An 18,213-nucleotide genomic window follows, 5' to 3' on the forward strand; every position below is an offset into this window, starting at 1 on the left:
TATATATATACATACACATATATACACATTAGGGGTGGCACGGTACATGAAAAAACACCCGAACCGTTCGGTTCGCTTGTCTCGGTTCGGTGCGTGTGTGCGTCTCACGGTTCGACGCATGCGCAATGTAACCTCGTGCCCGTATGTGACGTGTGTTTTCTTTTCGCGCGACATAAACTTGTTCGACTTGGACCGGCGCTGCACAGAGCGATCGGTGAATAACATCAAACTAGCGCGAGTCGGCTCTGTATGCATTCATCACTTTCGCGGTATTTGATGTCATTACCGATCGCTCTGTGCAGCGCCGGTTCAAGTTAGTAAACAAGCCAGTAAAAGTGAAGTATGGAGCGCGGTCACGGACGGCACGCGGAGAAATGGCAAGTGGGAGAGATGAGGGAGTTGGAGGATGCGCCAGCGTCGTATGAGTCTATGGTATAAGTCCGGTGTGTGGGAACATTTTGGATTTCATGTTATGATATTTTAATATAACGCTACAGTGGCACTTTATGTTTAGATAAGAGCTTCAGTCATATGTTTCCAAATCCTGCACTTTAATTTTAAGTGGAAAAAAGTACCCTCACATTTTGGGAATAGAAGCATTGTTGATACTGTTTTTGTGTTAAGGTTGAACTTAAATTTCACTTTATGTTTATGGCATTGCTATTGCTATAGCTTAATTATCTATAGGCAATGCCATTTAAAAGACAGTGTTTTAAGAGTTCCTCTCTTTTTCTTTTAAAAGATAGAATTTTGGTAAGAGCTACAAAAGTTAGCAGTTGATACATGAAAGTTAATTTCTTTGTGTAAATAAGATTTATGTGATAAAAATGCACAAGTTCTTGTAGAGATAGTGATACACATTCTCCTTTTTTTGCCAAATAAACAAAAAGCATGTCAATTTCTTCTCTCTTGCTGTATCTAAATCTCACCTAGCTTTCCTCTGAGATAGTCCCAAAATGTGCTTAAAGTCAAAGAGTCAAATCCAGTTTGTGCATGATTGCATGAATATAATTTGTAATACTGTATCCTAAAGTGTGGATAATTAAGCTATATATCACTTGCTGAAGTACATTTCTGGAGTGTTAAGATTAAAAGAAAAAATAACAAGAACCGTACAGAACCGAAAACCGTGACCCTAAAACCGTGATACAAACCGAACCGTGGGTTTCGTGAACCGTGCCACCCCTAATACACATATATATATATATATATATACATATACATATTTATATACATATATATATGTATATATATATATATATATATATATATATATATATTTATATATACACATATATACATAAATAACATAAATATATATACATATATATATATATATATATATAATACATACACACACACACACACACACACATATATATATATATATATATGTATATGTATATATATAATTATTATTTATTTTTATTTTTTACATTTTTTATTTTATGTGACACCAAAGTCTGGAGTAATGATGCAGATGAAAATTCAGCTTTGCATCACAGAAATAAATAATATTTTAAAGCATATTAAAATAGAAAAAACAATGATATATATACATACACACAATTCTCTCTTTCTCTCTTAATAATTCAAAAGTGACAGTAAATACACTTACATTGTAACAAAAAAATATCGAACTTTCTTTGTATCTAGGAATCCTGAAAAAAAAGGATAATGATTTCCAAATAAATTTTCCAAATAAATATGTGCACCAAGCTGCAAATAAATGCAGCCTTGGTGCACATAAAAGATGACTTCTTCCTTCAAAAAACTTTTATACACTTTTTTCTTTCTTTCTTTACTTTTTTATGTTTGCACACTTTTGAGGACTATTTCAGACTAGTAAATACTATGAAATGATTTTGCAGCTGGCTATCTCAGTGGTTTGAGCGCAGTGTGTGGTGCAGTGAGGTAATTGCGTTGCAGCTACTGACTGCCCGTCTGTGTGACATGTTTATTACTGGCAAGAAACACATGCTGTCAATGATCACTTATTCTTAGGGCTTCAGTTATCTCAACATTACGCCCCATTAGTATTCTCTGGAAACCAATTCAATTAGAGCCCTCCTGGGTCCCGCAGATGCCATTTATCTCAGAGAACAGAGCATCAATCACTGTGAGAGTTTATCAGCTGTCTGAGCAAAGCACAAGAAAAGTGTGTCTGTGCCTAATTCCCTTTGAGACATGCTTTGTGTATTATTATTCAATTGATGATTAAACTATGATCTTCAAAATGCATTGTTTTGTGAATAAATCTTGATAAAATGATCATGTTTCTGTGAACTATTCCTTTAAGGTTTCTACCTGCTCTTGTCTCTCAGGCACACCTGCTCAGACTGACTGCAGACCTTGCTTTAATCCCGATACAGCGCTTTCAGGATTACAGCTCCGTCCTCTCAGTGCGTTACAGTCACCTGATGCCTCTCCAAGGTGATCACACACATGTTGATATCAGTCTCTGCTCCTCCTCTTATCCCTAAGATACACACACACAGTATCTTTGAGAGGATTTGGACATTTTTAACTTGTTCTTAAAGGTGTAGTGTGTGTATTCTTTGTTTCAATGCTAAAATACATAGTTTATACACTCACCGGCCACTTTATTAGGTACCCCATGCTAGTAACGGGTTGGACCCATTTTGCCTTCAGAATTGCCTCAATTCTTCGTGGCATAGATTCAACAAGGTGCTGGAAGCATTCCTCAGGGAGTTTGGTCCATATTGACATGATGGCATCACACAGTTGCCGCAGATTTGTCGGCTGCACATCCATGATGCGAATCTCCCGTTCCACCACATCCCAAAGATGCTCTATTGGATTGAGATCTGGTGACTGTGGAGGCCATTTGAGTACAGCGAACTCATTGTCATGTTCAAGAAACCAGTCTGAGATGATTCCAGCTTTATGACATGGCGCATTATCCTGCTGAAAGTAGCCATCAGAAGTTGGGTACATTGTGGTCATAAAGGGATGGACATGGTCAGCAACAATACTCAGGTAGGCTGTGGCGTTGCAACGATGCTCAATTGGTACCAAGGGGCCCAAAGAGTGCCAAGAAAATATTCCTTTTCACCATGACACCACCACCACCAGCCTGAACCGTTGATACAAGGCAGGATGGATCCATGCTTTCATGTTGTAGTCGCCAAATTCTGACCCTACCATCCGAATGTCGCAGCAGAAATCGAGACTCATCAGACCAGGCAACGTTTTTCCAATCTTCTATTGTCCAATTTCGATGAGCTTGTGCAAATTGTAGCCTCAGTTTCCTGTTCTTAGCTGAAAGGAGTGGCACCCGGTGTGGTCTTCTGCTGCTGTAGCCCATCTGCCTCAAAGTTCGACGTACTGTGCGTTCAGAGATGCTCTTCTGCCCACCTTGGTTGTAATGGGTGGTTATTTGAGTCACTGTTGCCCTTCTATCAGCTCGAACCAGTCTGGCCATTCTCCTCTGACCTCTGGCATCAACAAGGCATTTCCGCCCACAGAACTGCCGCTCACTGGATGTTTTTTCTTTTTCGGACCATTCTCTGTAAACCCTAGAGATGGTTGTGCGTGAAAATCCCAGTAGATTAGCAGTTTCTGAAATACTCAGACCAGCCCTTCTGGCACCAACAATCATGCCACGTTCAAAGTCACTCAAATCACCTTTCTTCCCCATACTGATGCTCGGTTTGAACTGCAGGAGATTGTCTTGACCATGTCTACATGCCTAAATGCACTGAGTTGCCGCCATGTGATTGGCTGCTTAGAAATTAAGTGTTAACGAGCAGTTGGACAGGTGTACCTAATAAAGTGGCCGGTGAGTGTAGAAGTTATATATGAAGAGTTCAGATGCAAAAGCCTCTAAATGCCATTTGAAATTTTCATCTTGAATGATGATTTTTATCAAACTTGTATATTTAAGTTCAGTAATTTCACTTAAATAACAATTAATAGGTAATTGTCATTGCCATTTAAGTGAAATTACTGAACTTAAATATACAAGCTTGATAAAAATCATCATTAAAGAAGAAAATTTCAAATGGCATTTAGAGGCTTTTGCATCTGAACTCTTCATATATATATATATATAATAAAACATTCATTGGTTGATTCATTGCCATCATAATAACTGGCCAGGGACAACAGATGAAAATTAGCCTGTTGAGCTAACTCTGGCTCATTTACAGTTGTTTTACCGTTATTAATTAATGAGCACTATCCCTGTAAAATAAACAAATAAATGAAATGAAATAAATGAAATGAAATACAGAACATAAAAAGAGGATATTACGAGAAATGTTTTCTTGTCTATACAATAAGTCAATTCAAATTAAAAATTTTTTTTTGATAGTCTAATAATTTTTAATAATGATTCTCAATATCCTAATGATTTCATTTTTTTACTTAATACAATTATCCATAAAGGCAATATATGAAAGACTAAAATTACAAATAATCTATAACTGTTTCAGATAGTCTATTTTTAATAATCTGTCGCTGTTGTTTTGACTTTCGTCTTATGAATAAAAACAGTATTCACAGGAGAACATACTACAGGTTTGAATAAATGATGTCCGAATAATTTACATTTTTTGGGGGGGTGAATATCCCATTAACTTACATTCACTAATCTTTACCCAAATGGCAATAATCTGTGGCATACGCATGCATCAAAACTTCTGCTAAGTTAATGTATTGTGGCGATAAAAACAGGCCCCTTTCAGTCGAGCATTTAATCAGAGTTGCATCGAAAGCACTTTGCGGGCAAGATGTGGCTGGAGGTTTGCGAGAGGACATGATTGGCTTAGTCCAGTGCAGAAAGATTGTTTCCTTTGGCTCCGTTCAGTGATTTCCTGCCCTGTGATCATCTCTTCCATATGATTAGACCGATGTGCAGAACATGCCGTCATGTGATGGACTCATGCCACAGGCCGTCAGTGGGTGTGAGCATAAAGAGAAATGAACTGCAACAGGATTTGCGAAGAGACGGGGTAATTACTGGGAGAGAGCAGTAAAAACCCAACATAATTTACCAGAAGATATTAACATTGGGCCTGATGCCGCAAAAGCAAAGATATTTCTGTCAGCAGCCTACGACAATATTATTTGTTGAAATAGCACAGAACCTCCTCCCCTACACACACAGAAACACATATGGCACCACAGCTGAGACACACTGGCTCTGTAATGCAATTACTCCGACAAGATGTCTTTTCATTCAAACACAACACAATACACAGAACCTTTGCTGCGAAGTTGCAGCTGCTCCTCTTAAAGTAACACAAGCGCAGGGAACAAACTGTTAAGTAGTTGGGTGGTGCGGCGGACACAGAGAGGATTTCGGATTGAAATCAATCATTGGTCTGACACAGCCAGTGGCCTCGTTGCTGCGCATAGCAGCTAATTATGCGAAATATTTTCCCACTAAGCCTCTTACTCAAAGATATACCTGATCGTCTATAGATAGAAATGTGGAAAGCCAATTACTTTAATTACAGCGGAGGGTCTGGGATGATCTAGAACCCCTTGGTGTGTGACGGCTTCAGAATGCTTTACACACTAGAAGAGACTCCCTGTCACTTGTCAACACCCAAATGTTTTAATCTTTCCTTCCTCAGCGCGTATTAAAAGATTATGAGCTTTCTGCATGGCCGGGCGGCACACAGTCCCCTGTTTTGCAGCTTTCTGAAGGTCCCGGCACATGTGGAGGCCCAGGCGGGGCGGGGGGGCAAGGGTTTTTTTCAGTTCGACTTCAGATGGCTGTAGATGAGGAGAATCACACAGAAATATGTTCTACTCACAAAAAAATCTAATTGATATTTTGAAGGCTCTATAAATGCTGTTTGACGGCTGTATAGAGGCTGGTCATTTGTATTGCGCCGTTATTATATACAGCAAATAAACCAATTTCACCCCAAATATTTTGTTAGTCCTATTATTTTTAATAATGATTCTCGTAAAAAAATATTGTTGGTTGAACTTAAAAAATGAAGTAACCTGTTTGCCTTAAAATTTTCAGTTCATTGAACTGGAAAAATTGAGTTAATACAATGAAGAGATTGATTTAAGCATCGCACACTCAAAATATTATGTTACATGAACTACATAAATTATTTATGTTGATTCGACAAAAGAAAAATGTGATTACAAATCATGAAAATATGATGGTAATGTATTTGAGGGGGTATTGAACTATTAACTTAAGCATAAAGGCAATATCACACTCTAAAACAATGTGTAACATATATCCACATATGCAATATAGCCTCCCTAATTAAAATATTTTTAATAGGCTATCTCAATAACATTTTTTAGGGGAAAAAAAGCACATAGTTGTCATGAAAATTATTTCACAAGGCTAAAAAAAAAAGATTATTTTGATTGTTGAAATATTTTAGTCATAATAAGTAATAAAAGCAAGAAAAATCAAGTTATGTTGGTAACACTTCCCAATAAGGTTTAATTTGTCAACTTTAGTTAATGTATCAACTAACATTTGTCACAGTTTTCATTAATCTTAGTTAATGTTAGTTAATATAAAAACACAGCTGTTTATGTTAGCTCACGGTGCATTTACTGTTAACATTTGCTTTCCACGGTACATATTGAAATGAACATGCTGTAGAAGTATTGTTCATTCTTAGTTCTTGTTAACTAAAGTATACACTCTTAGAAGAAAAAGGTTCTATATAGAACCTTAAAAGGTTCTAAAGCACTACGTATTTGGAACCCCTAAAATGCAATGCATGTCAATGATCACAAAATTTAAGATATGGGGGTTAAAAAATGTAATTAATCAATATCACACGAAGAGTGCCATTTCAGTTTTTAATCTCCAAAAATCAGCATGATTAAAATATGATATTAAGTTACTACAACAGATTAATAAACTATAATTTAATTACAACTGCAAAATGTTGCAGAATAATGTAATATATGAATGAATAATAGCCTATAAAGAACCTTTGTGCCAAAAGGGTTCTTTCTTGTCATTATCATCATTTTTTTGCATAAAAGGTCCATTGCAGTTGAGTAAAGAACCCTATGCTACATATGAAGAGTTCAGATGCAAAATTTTCTTCTTTAATGATGATTTTTGTCAAACTTGTATATTTAAGTTCAGTAATTTCACTTAAATAACAATTAATAGGTAATTACGATTGTCATTTAAGTGAAATCACTGAACTTAAATATACGAGCTTGACAAAAATCATCATTAAAGAAGAAAATTTCAAATGGCATTTAGAGGCTTTTGCATCTGAACTCTATATATATAGAACCCTTTTTTCTAAGAGTGCTAAAATATTAGTGTTGGCATGTGTTTGTGACCCTCGGGATAAATTTGTCTCTGAAAACTTTTCCGCAGATTCAACCCTGACACTATCGCCTCGCTTGTTGGTGCCCATTGAAAAAAGAAAAGTGAGAGAGTGAGAGCACAGGTTTGTATTAACACCCCTTACAGGTAGAGAGCAGAGGCGTAATAGGCTCTTTCAGCACCTAAGCGAGCCGGCGTGCTGCAGTAATCTTTCAGCAACTTGGCTCCCCGCTAACAGGCCTTCTCTGAGAGCGCCTTTCAATTAGCAGTTTATTATTGCAGAGGCCCCACAGCACCGGGCGCTGATAGCCACATGCCAATACCGCTACTGACACTTCAGGGGTAAGCGCTTTCACCGTGGGGGTGGGGAGAGGGCGGACTGACACCTCTCACTTACACACCGTCACTGGCATCTGAAACAACGACAGCGCTACCAAAGTCACACCGTCGTCTTTTCATCCGCGCTCTCTAACTAGCATAAACACACCCATCTTTTGATCGCGTTTAAACGACAAAACACCGCACTGCCCCGTCCCCTCTCTGAAGCGCTTTCACACAAACACTGTCCCTCCTCTCCATCCGAACCCTGGGCTTCTATCTGCCAATGCGCTTGTAGAGATATTGTTAGCATTCCATTTGCCATTTACATTTTCTCTGCTTGACATAATTGAAGAATGGATGCTCTTATGAAAATTAAACTTGCGGTCCTCCCGGGTTACTGTAACCCTGTTAAAATGTAATGAGATTCTTTATGCGTCTTCTCGTGATTTTTTATTAAATAGAATATCAGTATGACTAATTCCCCGAGCCTAAATGCAGACTGGGACACAGCATTATTGATAGGCCAGTGCGTAAGTGGTCTCCCATCCCCAGCCTCTAATGGTCTAATAATGCATTATACCAGTATCAGTGGGCCTGTGGCTTGCAGTGCTTATTGTCGTTATTGAAAACACCTGGCCGGACCATTCATCAAGGTTAAATCAAGAGGGCCCATTTGTTCATTAGCCTGTCACTAAACATCTTTATTTAGTTTCGCCGTCCGAGGCAGATCGCCGGCCCTGGAATTCTGAGCAGAGGAGTCCCGAAGAACGGGGAGCGATGCTAAACGGTGTCATGTCGGACGAATGATAAAGAGAAACAGATTATGGCTGTTCCCGGAACACTGGCTATTTCCCTGTGTATGAATTCACCGCACTCATTTATCTGGCCGTCCCGTTTATATGGGAGGGTGAAAAACAGCCTGTCTCGTTCTTCTTCTTTTGTTTACCAGCACTAACATATAAGAGACGGTCTCTGAGAGGAAAAAAAAAGTGATGCTAATTTCTCTCCAAATATTGACACGTGTAATTAATAGAATTGATAATTATCAGACGTTAATTAATTCTCCAAAATGAATGAGCAAGTCCCCTGAAGCCTATTATGAAATTACTGGCACTGACAACTGAGGTCATTAGTATTAATTATCTTGCCCACAAAGAGGATGGAAGGCAACCGTATGAGCGTTTAAGAGCAAATGATATCTCCCTTTAAGCCATTTATTACGAATAAAATCAATAAGGTAATTTTTTATCGTCTCCACTATTCGCAGATGTTCATTTGGATATGTAAGGCTTCGTGCAAGTTAAACTGCACTTTTTTATATTCTCATGTGTTTGTGTGTGTAAATAAGTAAACATGAACATTTTACATTTAATCTCTTCGGCTATATGCATAAATACAGATAACTGGCACATTTATTTTGGCAAAATAATACTTTTCCATAAGGAGCCAATTATTTTTATGTGATCGAATACAATCTTTAAATTTTTTTTTAGGATTGTCATTGCAAGAAAACTTATTGCAATATTACAGTAAAATATATTGTGAAAAATCAGATAACCTTTTCTATTTGTTCATCTGACTGTTATAACTATAACTTTATAACTTAAAGTGAATGACTTAAGGGTCAAGAGCCCAACTAAAACAAACATTGATCACCATAATGGTGACTTAAAATTATGGTTTTCTCCTTCAGTGATTCTGCTTGTTAACATCAGGTGTCTTCAATATTGGCAATATAAAATAAAGAGTTATTCATTCGTCTTTCATTCATGTTATTCAGATATTTTTGTTTATTTATTGGTGTAAATTGTACTCATTTAAAATGGTTAACTTTTAAGGACTTAATTTAATTTTTACTCAGTTCTAATTTGTTAAATTTAATTAATAATATTGCTTGTAATCTGTTGGCACAATTTTATTGATTAGATATAGCATATTCATTTTTACTATATATATATATATATATATATATATTTCTGACATTTTGACATACGAGGCTAAAACTGCTGGGGTTCGATATACTGTAGTAAATATCCAACAACAACATCAACAACAGTCACTTCCCACTTCCAGGTTCACAGAAACCTGAACAATGGCATCATAAAACGGCAGCAATTCACAGAGACTGTAAATGTCATGAGCAATAAGGAAAAAATAACACACACCTTGGCTATATTAGGCAGAAACCCCGACACGTTAGGCAATGGAGGGGCACAGCGTTGACGAACACATGCGCTGGTCCGAACCCAGATGCCAGAGAGGGACACTGTGTGAACCCAGTTCACAGAACCATATATCTCTCATGACCGTGGCACACGGGCGTCCACCAGCCTCAGCCGTCTGTCAGTGTCCTGGGTCACACAGACCAAAGACAAACAAACACACGCAGCTGGACCTGCACCTTTCTCAGAAACACACACACACACAAAATCACAATTACGGTATACATCTTCACCCACATAAACCTCTAGACACATTTGGACATGGATTTTTGTGGGCCATTGTGTGTGTGTGTTTTTGCATAACTGCTGATTCTAAATCTTGCAGAGACACATACATGTTCGGTGAAAGAGGAAAAATGGTATGCAGCCAAAAGCTGCAGGGATGCGGGACAAAAGTATATGTTACGAGATAAATGGCTAATATAAATAGTCATGAACATTAGTGAGCACAATCCCAAGCAAATGCACCGTTTGGGTTTCTGTGGTGTTTATATTGCAGTGAAATGCCAGTAACTCTGGGTGGAGACTGTTCTCGTGGACAAGGGAAAAGAAAACGGAAAGAGAGGTTGAGCGCGAAATCAAGTTTGGCAATTGCTGACTGTGGTTAATATCTCAGTTATATATCCCTTAAAAAGACATTTTATATAGATGGATGTTTTAGAGGGTCATTTGCTGTTCTTCAGTATCTTCATCAGCATCTTTGAATGCATATGCATAGAGTTGTACTTTAAAGGGATACTCCACTTTTTTTGGAAATTGGCTCATTTCACCACACTCCCCCAGAGTTAAACAGTTGAGTTTTACCGTTTTCAAATCCATTCAGCCGATTTTCTGCTATTTAGGAGAATATCAGTAACCAGACAGTTTCTGGTCTCATTGACTTCCATAGTAGGAAAAAAATATACTATGGAAGTCAATGAGACCAGAAACTGTCTGGTTACTGATATTTTTCTAAATATCAGAAAATCGGCTGAATACATTCGAAAACGGTAAAACTCAACTGTTTAACTCTGGGGGAGTGGTAAAATGAGCCTATTTCCAAAAAAGGTGGAGTATCCCTTTAAGTTAAGGTTGTCTTTCTAGAAAAAGACTTTCAAAAATATGCTCTGGTCAAAATAAGACACTATAAATGAATTGATAAAAATTAAAAAAGATTATTTCAGGATTTCAGGAATGGAGATTTCAGGATGGAAATGAAGTGCTTTCATGTTTTTAAATGTGAAATTACTAATGATTTCTGTATTCAAACATGAGGGAATTGTTTTAAAGTAAGACAAGCCAAACCGATACAAAAACAGCTACAAAAAAAACTTTATAGTTATTTATACTGTTGCTTCCCACAAAAAAATATCACTTCCTGGAGAATAAAGTCAATTTGGAACTGACTTTTGTTAGTATGTGACAAAAACAGAATTGAAAACAACATTAAAAACATATAGATTCAGTACAAATTAAAACAATATTCTAATTACATCTCTTTCTCTCTTTTTTAGAATCAGATAAAGGAAAACCTAAAGGAAAAACCTGGAATATTTCTTAATAAAATTACAATTTTCCAGTCTAGTGTAGCAACCGGGAACATCGCAAGATCTTCAAACCAAAGTAGTGAAATGATTTAAAACTGAACCATTTAATTACTGGAACTAATATGAACTGAGTTTAATATTTCATCCGATATATTAAGATACATGTACTTAATCGCTGCAGGAATGAGCCATTTCCATTCCTTTTACTTTAATACATGTTTTAAGACCAGACCAAGACAAATAATGACCACAACGCCATAATGTACGGTGTTTCAGAGACAAAATGGGCATGTTTTGTCACTCGAATATTCAAGTCTAATAGACTTGATTGTCTGTCAAAAGAGGGAGAAAATGTTGTGGTGTGGATTCATTTAGTAAAAAGGAGAAAATTATTCTTCATTCCTTTTAACAATCTGGCATGCGCTTGATGCAGGGAGAAAATTATTTTCAATTGTCTGCATCACTCAAGAAGCCCGTGGAGCTATGAATGGCCAAAAGTGATTTGATTAGGTTGAGCCTAATGACTTGAATCCATCTTCACATTTATCCTCTCTACTTAAATGGAGACAATGTCAGCAAATTTTTACAACTGAATGGCTGTCTCCTGTTTTTCTGGCGATGACAATGAGGTTTTTTGCAGGCCTGTATGTTGCAGCGAACAGTAGCAACCTCAGCCATCATCATCTGTAGCACCACTCTCTCTCTCTCTCTCCATCTCACAGTCAGCCTCTCTCTCTCTCTTGCTCGCTCAGGGTCAGGCCGAGGGCCTGGGAGGGTGGGAGAGCTTTCCCTCAGGACTGTTTATTTTAATTTGCGGAGTTGCCGGGGACAACGAACAGTGGTTAGTTGTATGCCTTGGCAGCTCTTTTTAAACAGCCTACTCGTCTGATGTCATGACAGGATTAGGGGTAAGCGTGCGAGTAACGCATTGAAGACGCATTCGTAATTGAACAGATCATAATCGGGTCCATATTGATCAACACCTTCAAATGGGAAAAGACATGGTGTGATCTAATCAGCGATAGATAAGTCTGTCAGATATAATTCATTTAGAGAATTTATCAAGATGAGATGAAGTATGCAAAAGAAGTAACGCAAAGCAGGGAAAAGTTCAAAGCAAGAGAAAAATAACTAAAATGTTTGTAATGGAGGTCAACAGGAAGGTTCCGGAAGTAAAAAATGCTTTCAAATTCTCCATAAAGAAATTGATTTTGAACAATAACTTGTAAACCTGTAAAGATAGACCTATTGTGAGCTACGAGGATGTTAATCTGTGTGTTTGCTTATGCTGAAACCATCAGCCCACATTACTTTAGCTTATTTTTTAATAATCGTGTTTAACAGTGGAATTCCTGTTGAAAAACTACATTACCCATTGTGGTGTACAGAAAATTACACCAATCAGAGAGTCAAAAAGCTCTTTAGCTCCACCCACTCCCGGCCATGAAGCACTGCAAATCTCCCTCAAAATACTTTAAATATTTAAAAGTATTTTGCAATAAACTTAAAATATGTAGTTTTTATATTATAATCAACATTTGTAAATAAGTAGTTTTATATTTCTCCATGTTTTTTTTATTCGATTATGCTGTTCGCAATGCTTCATTGTTGTAGTACAGTCTTGTTCTTTTGTCCAATTTTTAAAAACTTTTATCAAAGTTTGTAGTGTTGTGATTCACCACATAGCTTGGTTCATGGTTGATAAATCTTTAAAAAAGACTTTTTTTAAAATCCCTGGAAAAATGAAGAAAATGTATTTTATTTACTAAATACTTCTGAACCAATGCCGCTGAAAAAGTGGATGGGCACTTATAATTCAAGAAGAGTAATAAAAGAAAATAAATTAATCAAATAAGTTTAAACAAACAAACAAATACATTTTAAGAAAGTTACATTTTTTTTGGCAATAGTTTTTGTCTGCTGAAATTATTCGGCAAATAAATATAAATAATAAATAAATATATAAATAAATATAGCCTGATTAAAGAAAAAAAATGAAAGTAAATTAATTTAAATAAAATAAATGTGAATAAACAATCAAACTAAAAAAAATACATATTTCTGAGAAGTTTTTATAACTGTTAGATTTTATGTTGCCATAATTTTTTATCTGCTGAAATCAATTAAAAACATTAATAAACAGCCCAACAAAAGAAAAAATTAAAATGCCTAAAATTTAAAAAAACAAATTAATTCATATATAAATTATTTGTCATGACCCGAGTTTCATGTTAATGCTTGAATTTGAAAAAATAAATAAATAAAACATATTTTTGTTTCTATGTTGCCATTATTTCCAGCTGAAATCATTCAGAAACACCAATAAATATACCCTAATATTTTTTTTAATTAAATAAATAGTTTTAAGTTAGATTTTCTTTGACCAAGTTATATTTTATATTGGCGATATTTAATTAAGCAATTAAAAACACAAAATAAATACAGCCCTACAATATTAGAAATACACCCTAAAGAGACCATTTCCATAGACCATAGTTACATAGAGCTTTGCCGCGAGTCTCACTTGTCACACCAGCTCAGTGTTTTAGCATTTAAGATGGAGGCAAAGATGCCAGCTGACATCCAACTCATGCATTAATCTAATAATGAAGTCTTGTTTTAAAGAAGGAGAGATAGCACGCCGGTGGCTTTTATTAGATGATGCCATTGGAGGAGTCTGATTCGGGAATAACCGAAGAGGACACCAGAGAGCCTGTGAGACTGAGTGAAACTGGTGTTTCAAGAAGAGGAACAGAGAGGAGAGGAGACAGGTGGCGTTTACGCCGCTACTACCGCAATCACAGGAGCGTCTGTCGGAGGGAGATTGCTCCTGGCGCGAGGGGAAAAAAAGAGAAACATTTCACCGCTTGCAGAGTAGAAAGTCTGTTGGTGAGGGGGACCCTAATCACATTACCCTAGAAAACTTTTACTTATGGCTAATGGAATTCGTTTAAAATTGAACCATGGGAGCATAAGCACATTTGCATTGATCCAGATATGTATAGAGCCAAAGTCAGTCTATCTATTTTGTGAGGGAATTAAAGCGGGTAAGCCCATAGAGCCAGACTGTATAATCCTATGTTAGAAGATCAATACGAGCTGGCCCGCTCATAGGCCTTTTTTATTTGCTAAAACGTGTGTATGCGCGGGTGAGCGTTTGTCCGGTGTATATTTTGCCAGCGAATTCTTCTGTGTGTGGGAATTGGCCATCTCCCATGCTTACCTGCTTGTTGGGTGGCGGCCCGGCTCTTTCGTGGCTCTTTGGGGTTTTGCGCGCCTGTTAACGCCATACAAATAAGCAGCGCTGCCCTCCGTTTATTTAGTCTGACACTTGTGACATCCATCGTCTATAAAAGCCCCTGTGACGGCCGGCCCTTAACAGGAAAATGTAGGATTGCAGGATACCATCAGTCAGTTAAATAAAAAAATGAAAAAATTTCCAAAGAAAACCAGTAAAGTAAAAAATTAAGAAACATCAAACATCATGAAGGAATGAATATTTTAAAAATAATAACTTCTTTTTAAAGTGCACCACATTATCCAACACTGTCTGTACACGTATTGGTAGTCTGCACATTATGCCATTGCTAATTTGCATAAACGTAAACTCAACAAAGCACAACTTTGTAGCATTTCCAATTGCTACAATTTCTCACGTTGTGAGAAATCACCAACTCTCAGTTGCTGTATTTCCATCCCAGGTTGAGAATTTAACTTATGTGCAAAACTGGAATATCGCAAAAAAAACATTTGCGAACAAAACACCGTTTCCATGACGGCAAATCATCACTTCCTGCGAAATCGGTGCAAAATATATATAGGCCTATGCATAAAAATGGAAGTTGTTGCATTCAGCGAAGCCACTGTGGTTCTTTTTGCTTGCATTATAAATGACTTGTGCGTGCAGACAAAACACTTTCATGTTACATTACGTTTGGATGTATGGTATTTGGGAATGCCATCGTTTAAGACGCTTCTGGGAGGTAATTATGCCCAACCACTGCCATTGACTTTCACTTAGGCATTTCAGAATGACCAAACCAACATTTGAGATGCTGAGCAATGAGATTGATACGCTAGTCTGCTAATCACATCCACTCTTGAGAAGTCACATGAGATACATTTTTGCGCATTCCAAAAATGTATTCGGTAAATGTATTTGCATCATAGTTTATGCAAATGTCTTCTTATCAAATTAAAAAAATGATTTGCCTTAATTGGGCATCTATGTTTTTTTAATGCATTTTTTTTAATTTAGGAGCATTTTGCTGTTTCAATCCAGTGTTTATTTAGAACAAATCCCAAAACTTGCATAAGAATATGTGGATGGAAACACTAGCTATTAAAAATAACTGATGTCTGGATACTATGTCATTGGAGATCACTGTAAGCATGCACAGATGGATTTAACTAAGATTGAAACGCAAACTGGCACAGCTTAAAGAATTTTAAAATACCGCACCACAACTTCACACCTTGCCAGGGTCATCCACTACTATTCATTGTCCAACTTTCACAAGTGTTTCACTAGACTCAGTGGAATTAGCAATAGATAAAAAGCCCAATGACATTCACTGTGGCTGGCAGAAGGTAAATCTGATGACTAAGAAACCCAACTATGAGATTAGTCTCGAGCTCGCCTCCCCTAAGTGCTACTCACTACAAATGGGACCCTAAGAAGATAATAACCTTACAATTGGTTTTATAGGGATTGAGTTATTCTATTACAAGGCTATGGAAGAATATCACCTTTATCCTTAAGACTGCAGCATCACAGCCATCCTCCAGTTGTCCGGAATGGATCGGTGATGTTGGTGAATGCCATGGGAATCTGGATGATAAATAAGGATAAATATTACTAATCTTAAATAAAAGTCAACATCACATCAAAATTAAGTAGTTATGAAACAGAGGAAGAATTTTCTGTAACTTAACCATTGACTTCCAGGTCTCTCTTAGAATGAAATCACATAATGCTGAAATCAGATATCTCCTTCATCTTTTACCTATAAACTCTGACCTCAGAGAGGCTCCTATATATTTTCCCAATCTCATAAAAGGGTCAGGTGTGGAATAATCTCCCTATTCACACCCATAATTACAGCACTGGTTGCCCTCATACAGTTTAGTGAAGCCCCATGTGGTGAGTGTTGCCACCAAAGACCCTAATAGTATTTCATAGAATCAGCAAAGTGGTCAGTAAAAGTGAAAAGGGTCTAATGGCTGATATCCTTCCAATGCCACTCCTCTTAACACATAATCCCTTTTGTCATCATCTAATGGAATAAAAGTGGCAGGGCCTTTCCCAAACTCCCCCTCTCAGTTTGAAAAACGTTACTCTGCAAGGACCAATGTGACCACACATACACTTATATTGAAAGAAGGATCCGAGCCAAAAATAGGGAGGAAAAAAAAGAGAATTGGGCCAGAAACCAACCATCAGGAAGCCACAGCATAGCAACACTAAACTATCCAGAGCACCTTAGCAGAATAAATAAATAATAAAGTCGTAAATACAGTAGTACGCCAGAGAGTGTATTCTAAAATGAACCTGTTAAAATAAATATGCAGTCGTTATAAAGTATACTATAGCATGACCATTATCCAAGGAAAGATGATGAGAGATGCATGTGCCATGTTCATACTCCTTCAGTCTGGTAAAAGATACAGAAGTATCAGGGCAAGAACTAGTAGGCTATTAAACAGTTTCTTTCCCACAGCTATTAGACTTCTTAACTAGAGAACGTGATTTGAACTATATATTTATTTACTATTATTATTATTATTATTTTATTTATTTTAGTAAATCTTTTTAATGTATTCTAGTAGTCTTATAATTATATTTAAATTGTGCACTGAAATACTAAATAGTGTATGTGTGAAACAAAATTTCGTTTTTTATGTACACCATGAAAATGACAAATAAAGGAATCTGAATCTGAATTCAAATGACTTGGTTTCCATGACTTGGTCTGATTTTTGGTCTATGGCCCTGTTTACACCTGGTATTAAAGCAACACTTTGGAAAAATTATTTTAAGGTAAAAAAAATCGTACTTAATCGTTTAATCACTTAATCTTACTAATCGTTTTAGTGGTTTATTAAGCCATAACAGGGTGAAAGGCACTTCTGCCTTCACTTTGCAGTCCTGTATCTGCTATAACCACGGTATAAGATTGCCAGATCGGGTCAGTTTCTGTAGTTCTAATGAGACACAAGAAAACTACAAATTTAACTGGCTTTACGTCAAACGTTACAATAGTGATTATTTAGTTTTTCTTTGTTTCTGATGTCGCAATACTTTCATGAAATCATGCAACATACTCTATCTTGTCTGAGGACATCGTTCATTCCAAAGCCGGTCCTGGATAAACAATGAGCATGCGTGCAACGGTAGGCTGCGGTAAGCTACATTATTTACGACAGCGGTAATGGACAATTCCGCTTCCAACCTGTAGGGCGACTGCAGAGGAAAAGTTACTTGGTGTTGCTTTAAGATGTTTTAAGATGTCACTCGGATCACAAGTGGACGGCGCTTAATAGAGTGCCGAAGTTACGATGTCACTCTGTAGGCCAAAACGCGGAAGTGAGTTAGCATTTTAGCACTACCGGTTCCCTCGCCCTAAAGTCTATGGGATTTTTGAATGGGTTTTTGCTAAATCGCCTGAAATAAGGTCTGTGGTGAACAAAGCCTCTAAATATTTTCACGTTTTGATCCATGACATAGAACACACAGTTATAACCTGCTTGTGGTTTTTTAAACTTTATTGTGTCTGCTTGTGTTTTTTAAAAACTTTATATAGGCTTCAAAATGTGTACATTTTGGATTAACTTGTAAAGATTA

General features: G+C 36.9%; 1 long non-coding RNA gene across 1 annotated transcript in view; it reads right to left on the bottom strand.

The window, feature by feature from the left end:
* Window positions 1-1,943: 1,943 nt before the first annotated feature.
* Window positions 1,944-18,213, bottom strand: part of LOC120462227 (uncharacterized) — a 58,877-nt gene continuing 42,607 nt past the window's right edge. The window contains exons 8-12 of the long non-coding RNA XR_016145779.1: window positions 16,119-16,200; window positions 14,593-14,743; window positions 9,787-10,022; window positions 2,308-2,479; window positions 1,944-2,138 (exon numbers count right to left, since the gene is read on the bottom strand). This is a non-coding gene — a long non-coding RNA (uncharacterized LOC120462227). The remainder of the gene's footprint in view (window positions 2,139-2,307; window positions 2,480-9,786; window positions 10,023-14,592; window positions 14,744-16,118; window positions 16,201-18,213) is intronic.

Source organism: Pimephales promelas, chromosome 12 (assembly GCF_988280905.1).
Source record: "Pimephales promelas chromosome 12, fPimPro1.hap1.1, whole genome shotgun sequence".
Classification (NCBI taxonomy): Eukaryota; Metazoa; Chordata; class Actinopteri; order Cypriniformes; family Leuciscidae; genus Pimephales; species Pimephales promelas.